This window comes from Schistocerca serialis, chromosome 2, assembly GCF_023864345.2.
Source record: "Schistocerca serialis cubense isolate TAMUIC-IGC-003099 chromosome 2, iqSchSeri2.2, whole genome shotgun sequence".
In the NCBI taxonomy this organism is placed as follows: Eukaryota; Metazoa; Arthropoda; class Insecta; order Orthoptera; family Acrididae; genus Schistocerca; species Schistocerca serialis.
In genome coordinates this window covers 683,130,917-683,148,384 of record NC_064639.1, presented here as the reverse complement: position 1 = coordinate 683,148,384, position 17,468 = coordinate 683,130,917, and the positions used below count along the sequence as shown (strand labels likewise).

At 39.5% G+C, this 17,468-nt stretch overlaps 1 protein-coding gene across 2 annotated transcripts in view; it reads right to left on the bottom strand.

Moving 5' to 3' along the window:
- Nucleotides 1–17,468, bottom strand: part of LOC126457806 (poly(A)-specific ribonuclease PARN-like) — a 300,822-nt gene that overhangs the window by 216,025 nt on the left and 67,329 nt on the right. The window lies entirely within an intron of this gene.

The window sequence follows — 17,468 nt, the reverse complement described above, 5'->3', positions numbered from 1 at the left end:
ATACTACTTTGAAATGAATTTTATGCCATACAATCAATGAAGGGTAAATATTTTGTATAAATTGTGTTATTTTTTATATTTTTGGATTTCTGGGCTTTCTTGTTTAATCAGAATGCTTGTATACGATTTTCAATATAATAGGGGATTTGCTACAAAATATTTGTAGGAATCTGAATCTGTTTGGAAAAATTTAATTAGATAAAGCAAGTGTAAGATGAATCAGACTGAGTAGTCACTGACGTCACACTGTAGTGTTACAGTCAAGATATGAATTGTTCCCTAAGAAATGAGTTTCTTTTAAAAAAAGAAAAACTAATCTGATTATAAGTAAAAGCTTTTGACATGAAATTTCGTGTATAATAGCAACTTTTACGTAAGTGCCCCAATGATAGTGTGCTATAAATAACATTTTAGAAAGACAACTTTTTTCCAGACCTCACAGATAAGGAAAATTCTAAAAATAAGTGAGAGCTGAAAGTAATGTTTAAGGTCAACTTTATTAATGGTGATAACATTTTGAGAAATTGTGAACAATGTACTGTCATAGATAATACAGTGAATGATGATACACTATAATGAAGACAGTTTGTTTAATATGAAACTGCTAGGTTGAGAATTATGTTGTGACTATATATTGAAGTAGGATTTTGTGAGATGTTGAGAAAAAAGTGATGGTAGAGGCACGGGCATACGGGAATTCATACTCAGGGGCAAGGGGGGCCTAGCTCTCAGGGAAAGGGGGAAACAATAGTGTACTCAGGTGTTTTTCTTTCAAGACAATGATTTAAAAATTGGTTTTACACAGATTTTTAACAGGGTTAGAAATGACACTTTTTACAGCTGCTTACAAACTGCAGATTGTCTTCTAATTATCAATGATACTCCACACCCCAACATCCAGGTCTAGCCACCCCCCCCCCCCCCTCCCCTACCCAAAAAAAAAAAAAAAAAAAAAAAAAAAAAAAACCCTCACGCAGGTGCCCTTGCATAGAGACGCTACAGATGATGCTCTGGATGATGACATAACAATGATGTTTTTGATAATGCTGTGATGTCGATTTTGATGACGATTCACAAGATGAAGATAGTCAAGGTCAGGGAAATGTATTTTGACATGTGTAACATTAATTTTTGTCAATGAGTAGGTGATTGTGTTTGGAAATATGTTGAGATTTCATTATGTAATTACTGTGGTGCTGATGGCTGAGAGCAAGTTAAACTGAGAACATCTAAGGACTTTTGTGATAAAATATGTCTTAGGGCAATAGCAATAATGGAAAACAGCAGAAGAATGAGCTGGGAAAATATTTGTAATTTACTGACCACTGATTTATACCACCAGAATGCATGCAAGAGTTATGATTATTTTTCAAAAAAAAAAAAAAAAAAAAAAAAAAAAAATGAGGTGTGACTAAAACTGAAGGAGGACATTTGAAATTACTTTTCTAAATTTTACAAAAAGAACGAAAATTATGTGAAACCATTTTTCTCTTATACACAGTTTTTATACAATGAGACTTTGCCTAAAAATCGTATCTCCAAATGGAAATGGAAAATATAACCTGGTATGTTATTTTAATTGTGCTTTTGTGTTTGCCAATAATCAGTTTTGTTTGTTTTACATTGTTCTACTATGGAATGCTGTATAATTGATTAGAGTGAGTTAATTTTCATGCACTTACTTGCTGCAGTAAATTCACAGCTAATAGTTAAATTATTTTGATCTTTTTACTTCATTTTCAAAGTAATGTGGACACAGAGATTTGTAAGTTATGTTACCTGATGTGATTAATATGGTGTTTAATAAGAATAACAACAATATTAACATTTTATAATTTTTGAAGATGCATGAAAACTATTGAGTGTATGTGAATTTTGTGTACGCTAATTGCTGCATATTTTGATGGAAATACTTGTGCACGAGTCTCTCTGAAAATATTTTGATTCAGATAATTCAAACTTAATTTTTCTTCTTGTATGGTACTAGTAATAATTTTGTCATCGAACTTAAAATTTTTTAATGAGTTCATTAGATGCAAATTTTATTCATTATCAAATGAAACTACACAGTTCCACAGACCTTTTCAAGCCTCAAAATTCTATGATTTATATCTGCAAACTGAAGTGACAAACGAAAATTTGTACCAAGGCGGGGATTTGAACTCAGGTCTCCTGCTCACTGGGCAGAAGAGTAAACCACTATGCCACCAGCTTTGCACAACAGCACGGACTACTCTAGCATGCCTCCCTCCTCAATCCAAGTTCCCATTCACACCTCTGCCCACTGATATCCCCCCTGAACTCCAACAGCATAGCAATGGCTCTCCAGCTGTATTGGAATAGCACGTCAGCATCGACTGGAATGGGGGATCCTGACTGAAATCCAGGCACAGGTGCTTAAATCAAATGAAACTACATGGTTCCAAAGACATTTTCCAAGTCTCAAACATCTACGATGGTCACATGCGGACTAATTCGACAAATGAGAATTTGTACCAAGGGTGGGATTTGAACCTGGGTCTCCAGCACACTAGGCAGATATGCTAATCACTATGCCACCACAGCAGAGTGGCTTTGCTGAGGTGCTATTCCAATACAGTTGGAGAGCCTCTGCAATGCTATTCCAAGTTTGGGGGAATACCAGTGGGCTGAGGCATTAATAGGAATTTGGATTGAGGAGGGATGCATGCTAGGATAGTTGGTGCAGTTGTGCAAAGCCACTGTGCCAGGGTGGCAGCGTGGTCAGCACATCTGCCTAGTGAGCAGGAACCCACCCCGCATTCAAATTCCGGCCTCGCTACAGATTTTCATTTGTCACTTCGGTCTGCATATATTTATCCAATATGCCAATTCAAATTTACGCTGATCACGTTAGCTCTGTCTTATTGCACATACAACAACTGTACTGTACACATCATAAACTTTTTAATTTTTTTTTTACTCTTTTCAAAATTTGACCTTTGGGCAGTTAAATCATTTTGGTATCAGAATTCTGTTTGCATATTCATGCTTACAAAATTCACGGGGGGTTACTGTAATAGAACTGGTCACTGCATCTGTATCTCTCACATAGTGTAGAATCAATACTCTCATTAAATTCATGCCATGATCCAACAGAATCAAAAATGGTAAATCTATAAACCTAATTCATTTTGCCATAATTAGAATTAATATACAAAACTGATTCAACATTTGTTTCCAGTTTAATTTGAAACTGTAATTACAATTTAAAATTGTCATTAGTCCTACTTGCACAATTTATTCTAAAAACAACTGACACCAGAGTCTACCACAAGAGTTGAAGTAACTGTGATGGAAAATTGCCATGTAACGGTGAATGAAAGAGGTGCAAATCTGAACATCTGTCATGGCTCAGCACATCACACCATTTACCAAGAGCTTAAGTTTTGCAAAGAGTCTGCAAGATGGGTGCCAAGGCAGCTAACTACAGAACTGAAAGTGTGACACATTGACATCAGTGAATAACTTTTGTGCCACTCTGAAGCAGGAGCTGATGGCTTCTTTGTAATAATCCTCACAGGAGTTGAAATGTGGGTACACTACCACCAACCCGGAACTATAAGAGAGCAAGCAAGGAATGGTTCCATTCCTTATCACCAAAACCAAAGCAGTTTTTTTTTCTGATCCTCTTTCAGGATGAACCATGCGTTATCTTGGAATGCTAAATGACTAGGGGAAACATCATCAACAATGTGTCATACTCCAATATGTTAAAAAATTAGCTCCACCCTGCAATAAGATCAAAGAGACATGGACTTCTGATTACAGGTGAATTACAGGTGTCATTTTGCAAAATGACAATGCTCAGCCTCATACCATCCATGCAAGACTTGCAACCATCAATGAAATGCATTCTGATACTCTGCCACTTCCGTCATACTCACCAGACCTAACCCCAAGTGATTAACACGTTTGGATCACTTAAAGAGGCAATGGGAGGAAAGAAATTTCATTTCGATGAACAAGTGTAGTAGGTGGTGCACAAATGGGTTTGCACACTAACAAAATTCACCCCCGCCCCTCCTCCTCCTCCAGGAGTTTATGCACTTCCTACACACTGAAGAAATGTGTTGAATGACAAGGAGGCTATGCTAAAGTTCAATGTATTTTATGATCTGTGAATTGCACCTTTGCCAACAGCCTTACCACAGTGATAACACTGGTTCCCGTCAGATCACCGAAGTTAAGCACTGTCGAGCTTGGCTAGCACCTGGATGCATGACCGTCCAGTCTGCCAAGCGCTGTTGGCAAGTGGGGTGCTCAACAGCCCTTGTGAGGCAAACTTAGGAGCTGCTGGAATGAGAAGTAGTGGCTCCAGTCTCGTAAACTGACAACGGCCAGGAAAGCAGTTTGCTGACTTCATGCCCCTCCATATCTGCATCCAGTGATGCCTGTGGGCTAAGGATGACACGCCAGTTGGTCAGTACCGTTAGGTCTTTCGAGACCTGTTCAGACAGAGTGGTTTTTGTTACTTTTTTTTGCCCATGGGCTATGCTAACAAGACACGCCCCAGTGTATCTGACGCAGTGGATCTGCGCTCATAGGAGGGTGTGTGGCCAATTGTGGAGGCTTGACATCTGGTCTCGCCAATTCACCCCATGAGTGGACAGTTGTCCAATCCTTCAGAGTGGAGTTATCTTGGCAAGGCATAGTGTGTTTATATGAACTATGTTAAGACACACTATTACGATATGTTCTACATTTATATGGCTCACATATGATGGTAACATTCAGTTGATCCACTGATGTACAATGTTTTTCTCCTTGAAGATGGTTGTAACAATCGAAACCGGTAGAATATAAACATCCAAGACTCGCCGATGACATTGTAATTCTGTGAGAGACAGCAAATGCCATGGAAGTGCAGTTGACCGGAATGGACAGTGTCTTCAATGGAGGACATAAGATGACATAAACAAAAGCAAAACAAGGACAATGGAATGTACTCAAATTAAATCAGGTGATGATGAGGGAAATAAATTAGGAAACGAGACACTAAAAGAAATAGATGAGTTTTGCTATTTGGGCAGCAATGTAACTAATGATGACTGAAGTAGAAAGAATATAAAATGTACAGTGACAATGGGAAGAAAAGCATTTCTGAAGAAGAGAAATTTGTTAACATCGTATATAGATTTAAGTGTAAGGTAGTCTTTTTCTGAACGTATCTGTCTAGAGTGGAGCCATGTATGGAAGGAAACAAGTGCAATAAACTGTTTAGACAAGAAGATAATAGAAGCTTTTAAATTGTGATGCAAGAGAAGTGGCAGAAGATTAGGTGGGTAGATCATGTAACTTATGAGATCGTACTGAATAGATTTGGGGAGACAAGAAATCTGTGGCACAACTTGACTAAAAGGAGGAATTGGTTGATAGAAAACATTCGGGGGCATCAAAGGATCACCAATTTAGTACTGGAAGGAAGTGCTGGACGTAAAAATCACAAAGGAAGACAAGGAAGACCACATGAGATGTATGCTGTAGCCAGATGCAGAAAGATGTAGGTTTAGTAGTTATCCGGCAGTAGCCAGATGCAGGTTGCAGTAGTTATCCGGAGATGATGAAGCTCGCGCATAATATAGTAGTTTGGAGAGCTGCATCAAACCAGTCTTTCGACTAAGGCCACAACAGGGTGACTTTGCCAAAATTTATATTTGGTGTAATAAATGGTGGCTTGTGTAGAACTCGAATAAATGTAAGTTAATACAAGCCATATGTCAATACTAAGGTTGATTTGGTCATAAAGGAAAATAAGCTCATGAGAAAAGTTTTTATTTACAGTAATATTTTACTACGTCTCTGCTTTACTTTTCCACATAATTGGTGATCATATCTACACACTTTCCATAATGCTGCACCAGCTTCTTTAACCTCTCTGCACACAAGTCTGCCACCTGGGAATTGAAGCAGATGGTAATGCAAGTCGTTTTGAAATCATTGTCCACCCAGCCACTTTTTCACACGTAACGACAAGAAATAGTCACTTCGGACTTTACAGAGAGTGTTCAAAAAGATCGTAATGAAAATCTTGAATCTTCTCCTTGCTTTTTGGGGTGGTGTGCAGGGGTGTGTTGTCATGAAGGATGATTGTACCAGATGACAATTACCCACAGTGTCAATTTTGGATCACGCATCTCAGTTTGGTTGATGTTTCACAGTATACATCAGGTGTAATTGTTGAATAATGATCCATGAAAATCAATCAATCAAAAGGATGTCCTTTTCATTCCAAAAAAAGGTAGCCATTATTTTTTGATTTGAGAACGGAGGTTGTTTCAACTTTTTTGGTTTGGGCAAACTCGAATGGCAACACTGCACTGAGCTTTGTTTCGATTCTGTGCTGGTGTACCATATCCGTGACTCATTGCCCATAAAAATGTGGGAAAACAAATCATCTCCACCTTGTCTACAGTGCTTCAAAAATTGTCATGCACTATGCTTTCTTTGCTATTTGTGATCAGTACTGGAGGGATGTGTGGGAGGCAAAAATCATACAGGAAGACGATACGAGATGAATGCAGTAGCTAGATGCAGAAGGATGTAGGCTGCAGTAGTTATTTGGAGAGGAAGAGGCTCGCACATGATACAGTAGTTTGGAGAGCTGCATCAAACCAGTCTTTGGAACCAATCTCACACACAATTTGTGGCATACAAGCTACTCAGTGACAATCCTGTAAACTGAGGGCCGAGCAACATTTTCAAATTCATTAGCCAGACCACTAATAGTCAACTACCGATCATTTAGAAGTTTTTGGTGTAGTTGATCAACAATATCATTTGCCTGAATACTGGGTCTGCCACTCCTTTGGTCATGGTAAACATTTGTGCAGCCATTTTGAAATTCTCAAAACCATTTTCAGACTTGTTTGTCACTCATTATTTCAGGTTTATACATTAGGCAGAGTTCATGGTGGATTTGAGCAGCTGAAGATCCTTTTGCCAGTAAAAATATAATACACTGCACACTTCACCACTTCACAACTGGCAAGATCTATGACTGTCCCTGCCATTGCGATCTGCTCTCACCAACTGGCAAATTACTAATAAATCAAAAAACACTGCAGTAGTTTCCTAAACAGTCGGTAGACATTGCTGCATGGGTGAAACTTCATTCAGACCAACCATCAGCTAAGTATAGGTCACCAGACCTTAGTTTTGGAATACACCTCATACAATTAAGAAGAAACATTCCTGCAGTGTTTGAATAAAGTATTAATGATCTGAAGATACGAAATAACAGGAAATGGAACAAACATATAAGACTTTTTGCAATGAAAGCAAATGGTTGTCTTTGGTTTAGTTGAAAAATTCTGGGAAAGTGAAGTTCATCTATAAAGTAAAGTAGGGAACACTTGTGCAACCCATTATTGAATACTATTTGCTTATTTGGGATCCCTACCAGGATGCATTAAAGTAAAATATCTAAGTAATTCAGACTAGATAAATTGAGAGAAAATAACTTTTTTCGTGCACAACATTACTGAGAAAATTATGAGAACAAACATTTGCTGTAGACAGTATAATAATTATACTGCCTCCAGCATACATCCCACATAAGAACTGTAATGAGAAGGTAAAAAAGGTTACAGCTAGTACAAAGGATCACAGGCAACCATTTTATATTTGTTACGAGTGTAACAGGAAAGAATATACCAAGTAATAGCACTACATGTCCCCATCACGTACTGGTACACAGTCTTGGTGGGTTATGTATGTAAATGTAAAAATATTTCATGTACATTAAACTCCTCCTCTCCCCCCCCCCCCCCCCCTCCCTTTAAAACAGTTGCTGAAAATTTATCTTTTCACCATCTGTAAAGAAATGTGATCATTAACCTGATGTCAAGCAGCCACATTAACTGGGATTTTACACTTGGATGGAATTATTCTGCACTATGAACTGCCTGATACCAGCAAGTACGTGAGGACCGACAATTTAACATTCAATTCAAACTGTGGCATGACTTTACACCTTTTACACAATAAAGTATTCCTCGATCTGAAAGGCAATTACATTCCAGGACAATTCTAGGTCCAAAAAGGACTGAAAAACAAAACCTGTAAAAATCTAACAAAACCAGAACTCAAACCAAAAACCTCGCCTTTCATGGACAATGCAATTGCCTATAGCAATTCTGGATCAACTTATGATCTGCACTCACAGCATCAGTTCTATCAGTGCCTCTGCTCTACTTTTCAAACTTCACAGACGCTCAGCAGAATACATTTTAGGAAATTTTAAACCGTGCACATTAAGCTGCACAATGAAAGATTCATTTTAGAAACAACCCCTAGACGGTGGCTAAGGCTTTTCTCCACAATATACATTCTCCCAGGAGTACTAGTCCAGTAAGATTTGCAGGAGAGCTTCTGCGACATCTGAAAATTAGAGGGATGTACTGACAGAAATAAAGCTGTGAGGGCCAGTCATGAGTCACGGCTGAATAACTCAAGTGAAGAGCATTGGTCATGAATGGTTCACGTCCCTGTAGTTACCTAATACAACTTTAGATAACTATGTTACTCATGTGGTTAATACAATTCCATTAACACATAAAGAAGTAAGTCAATGGTGTATAGGACAGAAATTATAATGGCAGGGGATTCATCAACTCAAGGAATCTTATGCAGGGATGCATAAATTGCAGTAACTGTAACTTACTCCATGTTATTGCACTATGACTGTGAATAGTAACACATATTGTAAAATTATGACACAGACAATAACTGGTACCTTCCTTTTACCTTTTGATTACTTTTTCTACTAATCTTATGAAGAAGTTGCAATTTCCCAAATGACTTTTCACTCTGCAATGGAGTGTGCACTGACTTTAAACTCCCTGGCAGATTAAAGAGGTGTGCTGGACCAGGATTAGAATCTGGCACCTTTGCCTTTTGTGGGCAAGTACTCTAGTGACCGAGCTATCCAAGCATGACTCACCACCCATCCTCACAGCTTTACTTCTGCTAGTACCTCCTCTCCTACTTTCTAAACCACACAGAAGTTGTGACTTCATGAGCTTTCCCGGCATAATAATTCTAGACAGTTTAGTGGATCCTAAAATCAACATGACTCAATATTCTGGTGATCCGTTGTCCACAATCTTCAGGTGAACACTGCTGCTGCTGAGTACCATTGAAAACTGATGCCAAGGCCGCAAACTGCCACCATCCTTTATAGGCCTCCATATAGTACACAGCGCATTTGCCCCCCCCCCCCCCCCTCATTTGCTGCCCTCCAAGACTGGACTGCTGATGCCACCACAGTAGAACACTATCAGCAACAATATATAACACTCAGAGATTATTCTCAGACATGATGCACGCTGGCCACATCGAAGAACATTGTTTTTTGATGCAGTATAGTACAGGATTCCACAACCTGCTAAGAGGAAAATCATTGTCTCTACTAAACAAATTGTCTGCCACCTTCATTTCAACTGTCTCTTTATAAACACTGTTCCAAAAAACTGGGAGTATTAAAGCCTCTTCAAATTTCATTCCATGTCCCTCATTCAAGCAATGTTCTGCTATCGCCACTTTTTCAGGGGGCTGTAGCTTCATGTGATGGTAATGTACCACACACCTGCCCACAACTGTGCAAATCGAACAGCTGATGTAAGCCTTCTCATACTGACACAGAGTTTTATATGTGCCATGCTTCTTAAGTCCCAAATCATCTGTGACTGAGCCAAGTTGTGTCCTAATCTTGGAAGATAGACAGAACACATTCTTAATGTTAAAACTGCTAAAAATTCTACCAGTCTTAAATGATATGTCCCCTGCACCAAACAATAAAGGCCACATATATACACCTCCAGGGATGGTCTGAACTCCATACTCTGATGAATCTGCTTCTCGGTATATCCATTTTTCTTAAATATGCCCATCAAATGTGCAAGATCCTGCATTAAGCTGTTTTCATCAGTCTTAAGGACGCCACTGCACTGGGACAGTGGACAGCAGCTCTTAGTATGCAGATATCAACTGGTGCTTGTCAGCTTTTGGTGAAAACTGTGTCCCAGGATACCACCATGTTTTTTGTAAACCACAACGTCCAAAAATGGAAGCCTCTCAACACTCTCAAACTCCATGATAAATTTAATGCTGGGCTTAAGACAGACAGAATGGCCTCATAGCTCTCAACAGATTTTTGGAACACTTTAACTGTTTTCGTTCCAGCATTAAATTTACTATGGAGGTCGAGTGAGATGAGAGGGTTTAATCTTTGGGCATTATGGTTCACAAAAAACAATGGTACCCTGGGACGTAGTGTTCACAGAAATCTGACACACACCAATTGGTATCTGCATGCTATGAGTTGAAACCATCGTACCCATGCAATGGCGTCCTTGGGACTCTGGAAAGTAGAGCATATGCCATATCCGATGTGGACAACTTACCCCAGGAACCTGCACATTTAATTGCTGTGTTTAAGGAAAACTGATACAATGACAAGCAAATTTATTTTATTCAGCATTGGAGTTTGCAATCCCCATCCCCAGAGGTGCATGGAGAGCATAGATCTGTAGCCGTATTTCTTGGGGCATACTGGAGGCATATTATTTAAGACTGGAAGAATTTTAAGGAGTTTAACCTTAAGTGTGTGTTCCGACCACATTCAAAGATTAGGGCACTACTTGACTCTATTAAAGATGATTTGGCATATAACAATACCGTGTCAATGTGAGAAGGCTTACATCAGTCTTTCACTTCACACATTTCAGGTCAGGTGTGTGGTACACACACGAGGCTACAACAGCTTGAAAAATTGGCTGGAGCAGGACATCGCTTCAGTAAGAGACACAGGATGAAATATGACAGGACTGTGATGCTTCCTGTTTTCTGAAACAGTGGCTATAACAATTTGATTAAGAAAGAGAAAGATTTTCCTCTTAGCAGGACATGGAACACTGTACTATCCCACATCAGTGAAGGAAGTGTCTGGTCAGCAGCATTAGATCGACAGTATGAAGTCAGTTTGTAGTAAAAATATTTCAGATATACGTGTAGCACTTAACAATCGCTTTCTGAGCATTGCTGGGGAAATAAACACAAACTTAGTTTCTACAGAGAATCGTATAACTCCCTCAGAAGATGCCTTTCCGAGACTGATGTCTGAAATACTCCTCTGTGACACTGACAAGGGGGACATTGGGTCAATAATTAAATCACTGAAAACTAAAGACTCTCATGGATATAAGAATATTAAAGTACTGTGTTGCACATGTTAGCCCTGTACTTAGCCATATTTGTAATTTTCCCTTTAAGAATGATCAGTTTCCTGAATGATTAAAGCACTCAAATAGTAAATCCACTTTATAAAAAGGGAGAAAGGGATAATGTATACAATTTTAGACTTCTTTTTTGCCATCTGTGTTTGCTAAAGTTATTGAAAAGGCTGTGTATGTAAAGATATTTGATCATTTTATTTCACAGAATTTGCCATCAAATGCACAGTTGGGTTTTAGCAGAGATTTAACAAATGAAAATGCTATATTCTCATTTCTCTGTGAGGTACTGGATGGATTAAACAAAAGGTTTCAAACACTACAGTCTTTTTAGGTTTAACTAAGGCATTTGATTGTGTTAATCACTCTGCTCCGGAAGTTGGACCATTAAGGAATCCGAGGAGTAGCTCACACTTGGTTCACTTCTTCACTTCTTACTTTAACAACAGACAGCAGAAGATCAATACCCACAGTGTTGTGAATGGGTATGAGGTGAGGTCTGTGTGAGGCACGGTCAAATGGGGGATGCCCCAGGCATCTGTGCTGGGGCCACTCCTGTTCCTTATTTATATAAATGATATGCCCTCCAGTACTAGATTTCTGTTTACTGATGACACTAGCTTGGTAGTAAAGGATGATGTGTGCAACACTGGCATTGTTTCACATTAATTCATGGCTTGTAGAAAATAAAGTAACACTAAATCATAGTAAAACTCAGTTTTTACAGTTTATAACTTCAACAAAATTCAACGTTTTAATTTCACAGAATGGGCATTTGATTAGTGAAACTGAACACTTCAAATTTCTAGGTGTTCAGATAGACCGTACACTGTCAGGGGTAGCCCACATTCAGAATCTTGTTCAAAGACTTAATGCTGCCATTTTTAGTATTCGAACAGTATCTGAAGTAAGTGATAGTTCGACACAAAAAGTAGTCTACTTTGGTTATTTTCATTCGCTTATGATGTATGGTATTGCATTTTGGGGTAACTCTTTCCATTCTCAAAGGATATTTTTGGCTCAGAAATGGGAAGTTCGGGCAATTAGTGGTTTAAGTTCATGAACCTGTTGTCGATCCCTGTTCATTAGTCTGGGTATTCTGACATTGGCCTCTCAATAAATGTATCCACTGTTTAAAAGTCCATAACTGGCAAACTAATTGATGCAGTTGTCTCATCTTTGGCAGTGTAATAGTTTGTAGTTCCGGCAATTGCCACACAAGCATTGTATTGCATTGTTCTGTTTTGACAGATGACAGTCGCCAGATAGTCAGTGTTTTGTTCTCAGTTGCACCTAGTTACTAAAATAAACATGGCTGGCGCAAGGCTTACATTCGCCGAAAGGAAGTCAGTTTTGAAGTGGTATTTTAAGTACGAAAACATTAATGAGGTTCAACAGCAATGGCAATGAGTATCAAACAGAGCCACCGACACGTTTAACAATTCGTCGCATTCCAGACAAATTTGAAGCTGAAGGCTGTGATAAAGATGTACACAAACAACAATTTGGACGACGTATAACAGTAACAAGTCCAGCTAACTCCCGTCGTGTGTTACAGCAATTCACTCACTCATCACAGAAGTCTGTGAGACAGTGTGCCCCTGAGACTGGAGTGAGTCGCTCAAGTGTTCGGCGAATTTTGAAGACAGCAAAGTGGAAGTCCTACATCCCACGATTGCTACACGCAACGAACGAGGATGACCCAGATCATACAATGGAGTACTGCAAGTGGTTTACTAACAAAGTAAAGTTTGCAGAGACGACTGCGTGGTCTGATGAGGCACAGTTCAAAACCAATGGTACAGTAAATCGCCACAATTGCATTTACAGGGCCGCCGAAAATCCGAACGAAGGTGTGTGGCCAGACCCAGAAAACGTGAGATCTATAATGGAATTTCCTATTCCAAAAAGTATTAGAGATGTGAAAAGCTTCCTTGGGTTTTGTTCTTATTACCGATGTTTTATCAAAGCCAAGCCACTCCAAGATTTGTTATCTGGGGTGGTGCTCAACAAAATTCTTTCGATGTGCTGCGAAAGGCTCTGACAACTAACCCTGTAATTGGTCTGTATGATGAGAGAGAGCACCTACAGAACAACACACAGATAGGGATCGGTGGTGTTCTGGTGCAAATTTCGGATGGAAAACAGAAGGTTATAGCCTATGCTTCTAGGACAAAACAGGTTGTATACATGGACAAGAAAAAAAATTCCCGGGTTTCCTGGTTGAAAATACACTTTCTACCAGGTGAAAAGCACTTTTTCCGTGTTAAGTGACAGTATACTTTTCCTCGGCATTGTAAAACTTATCAATCCTTTGATTGTTTATGGTTTTCTACACTGACGTAGAATTTTCCAGCACTTTAGAAAATGAAACTCAGGGGGGGGGGAAAAACACATTTTGGAAAGATCTTTGATGTGCAGCAAAATGTACGCTGCATATTTTGGTGTTACGAAGATATAAATTCGAATTCCATCAAACACCGCATGTTACTTTCTGAAGCATTGAAATTGAGATTGCGACGTGCTTTTGTAAGCCAGTCACAGCTCATGTCACATGATTTCGCCAGCTGATGACAGCGTAGGACACATAATGTAATCAGCAAATAGCAGGATCACTCTTAAGTAGCTTGAACACACAAATAAGAAAAGTTAATGGTTTAAATTAATATACATATTGTTGCTACAAGAAAAGCAGAGCTTTCACATATAATATTGGTCTACAAGATTAATAAGCTGCAAGAGAAACTAAGCTTCGACATATAATGTTGATCTTTTTTGCAGGTGTTACACTTTAAGATACATAACACAAATATGCCAGTAAAATTTTTAATAAAGACGTAAATGTCTGATCTTCTGAGCTTGAAATTTTTCTAGATGGTTGTCCTCAAAGAGTGATTTAAGAAATTCGTCGTACATTCTCACGTATAATTCATCTTGCATAAAAGGAAATTTACTTTGGAAGTAACACTTTTCAAACCACCATTCGCAATATTTTCCCGTCTCCTGTTAGAAATAGGCTCGCTTCAGCAGTTGCAGAGTGCCAGATAACAAGCATCACTGCGCTTGCGCAGCTACGATGACACAGGAAGCCCATATGTTCGTACGTGTAAAACATTAAAAGATCTTGCATTAAAACGAATCGTGTGTAAACAGATGTCACGTCATGCTCATCGGAGGCAATTGGTTGTTACGAAGCATTGTATAGTCTTCCTAAAGCCTATGACAAACTTTGACACTTGGTATGAGCACTATGTTTTTTTGTTGTATATGGCGCATTTCCTTTCTGACTTACGTTTTATTTTCGTTTTTTTTCTCTCATTCCTGTTTTGTTACTGCAGTATTAGTCCGCAGAAGTGGGATACAGTAATATTCTTTGTTAGAGTATTTCACTGAAAACTAAAACAATGAAAAATTCCCAGAATTGTAAAAAATTCCCGGCTTTCTCCCGGATGAAAAAATTCTTGGGTTTTTCCCAGATCTCCCGGGTCATATACACCCTGACTTACAAAAGCAGAGAGAAACTACTTAACTACAGAAAGAGTACGTCTTGCTGTGATCTGAGCCATGTGCAAATTTTGACAGTATCTCTATGAAAGACCATTCACAGTTGTTACAGACCATCATTCACTTTGTTGGTTGACAGGTCTTAAGGATCCAACGGGACGACTCACCAGGTGGGCACTACATCACCAAGAGTATGACATTAAAATAGTGGACAAAAGTGGAAGTAAACACCAAGATGCCAAATGTCTCAAGGAACCCTGTGCAAGACCATCAAGACTTTGATGAATATAGTGACTGTCCCACTGCACTCCAGGATGTCTCTCTGCTGAGCAGGAGGAGAACATCAAGATATCTCAAGTTATGCTTGCCTTAAATCAGAGGATGTGAAAGGACAATTTAAGGTAGTTAATGGATTACTTTGCAAGAAAAACTTTGATCCGTTTGGAAAGAGGTGGCTACCAGTGATTCCTAAACACATGCACTTAGATGTTCTACAGAAATTCCATAACACACCTGAGGCTGGACATTTAGGATTTATTACGACATATGATGGAATCCGCAAGAGATTTTTCTGGCCAGGTTTATTTAGGAGTGTCCATCACTATGTGTCACACTGTCGAGAGTGCCAGAGGAGAAAGGCAGTTCCTCAGAAACCACCTGGCTGACTCGTACCAATTCCACCAGCTGAAACACCTTTCCAGCATGTCGGGATTGACCTCCTCAGATGATTTCCAACGTCTGCTAGTGGCAATAGATGGATTGTTGTTTGCACTGATCATCTGACACGCTATGCCATTACAAAAGCCGTGAAAACAACCAAAGCATCCGAGGTAGCCAAATTCATCATGGAAGACATTGTATTAAAACACGGTTCCCCAAGGTCTTTAATTACGGACTGAGGGAAAAATTTCAATCGAATGTTGTAACAGAGATAAACCGTCATGCAACATTACTCATCACATGACGACTGCGTACTATCCGCAAACAAACGGGTTTACTGAATGCATTAATAAGACCTTGGCCGACATGCTATCAATGTTTCTCAATGTTGAGCGGAGCAACTGTGACGAGGTGCTACCTTTCGTGACGTTTGCCTACAACACCGCCGACCAAAATGTCACAGGATTTACGTCATTTTTCCTGGTGCATGGGCGTGAGGAGACTACGATGGTGGACACTGTGTTTCCGTTACATCCTGATGACGTAGACGATGACTACATCAGCCAGGTGTTAACCAGAGCTGAGGAAGTTCGAGCTCGGCAGTTACCTCGACTCTGCACGCTGCAGACTCAAGAAAACTATCGCCGAAAGTATGACGCGAGCCACTGTCCTGTTGTCTACCAGCCTGGTGACCTCGTCTGGACCTTCACTCCTGTTCAGAAGGTTGGTCTCTCAGAGAAGCTCCTCAGACGCAACTTTGGACCTTATAAGGTTGTCAACAGTTGTCTGATGTTACTAATGAAGTTAAAGACTTCAATCCCGACACAAGACGATGAAAGATCAGAGATACGGTCCACATCCTTCAAATGAAGCCCTATAAGGATCCTGCAACCCAGGGTAAATTCGAAGCTTCAATGACAGGAAACTAGCGGAAAGGTGACGAAAAGTGTAGCGACAAAAGAAGTTCTAAGAAGATCACCGCCAGGGTGAGAATTAGTCATCAGGAGATGGAGTGTGCAGGACCGATGACTCGTTCCCAGACTAGGGCAATGTAACACTGAGACGCTGTTCTTTTAAGGAGGGAGCAACGTCGCAGAAGAAGCTGAGTAGCACCATGGTGTAGTGGTTATGATACTAAACTGTTGCATGGAGGCTCTTGAGTTCAAAACTCACCTGGACTCTCAATTTTAATTTCTATATTCAGTTCGAGTACATTCTAGAAGTATCCACAAATGTCAAGAATCATTGTAGTGGGATGTTCTGTAGCTGTATACATGCTGTACATGTTCTGGCCAGAGGCTGTTCATTCAGCCCTCTTGTACATGTAAGTGCTAAATAAACCTTCATTGAGTGAAGTGTTTGTCATTAATCTAATTACACCTTCTTCTACATGACAATATTATTGTTTTTGGTGTTCTACTATGTGTGGCATCACCAACCCTGTCTTCGAGGGTAGCAAATGTGGTGGGTACCACATGCACCGTGTACAGTATGGAGACCTACATGGGATAACAATTTGCAAATTCAGCAACAGCTTTCAGCAGCAGCAGCAGGGTTCTCCTCGAAATGGTGGACAGATAGATCACCGATATTTCGAGTAATGCTGATTTTAGGATCTGGCAACAAACCCAAAGAGACTGTTCACAAAAGTTCTCCTGGATAAATTGCTGGACTAGCACTCCATGGAGAAAGGATACTGTGGAGACACGGCTTAGACATAGCCTGAGTGGAAGTAAATGTGTAATGAAAGCTTGTGAGTCATACTTCGGTAGCTCAATCGGTACAGTACTTGTCTGTGTCAGGCAAAGGTTCCAGGTTCGATTCTGCATCCAGCACACAGTTTTCACCTGCCAGGAAGTTTCTAGTTGCAGTTTATTTACATATTTGATAGTGGTATATTCAGTTATTTCCTAAATGATATCAAAATGCTAAGCAGACTAACTGACTGTACCAAAAATTATATTAATCAACATCAAGTGATCTGTCCTTCAACCACCCTAAGAAAACACCACTTCTTAAAAAAAAAACTCATAATATTTATTTGTGTAGTGT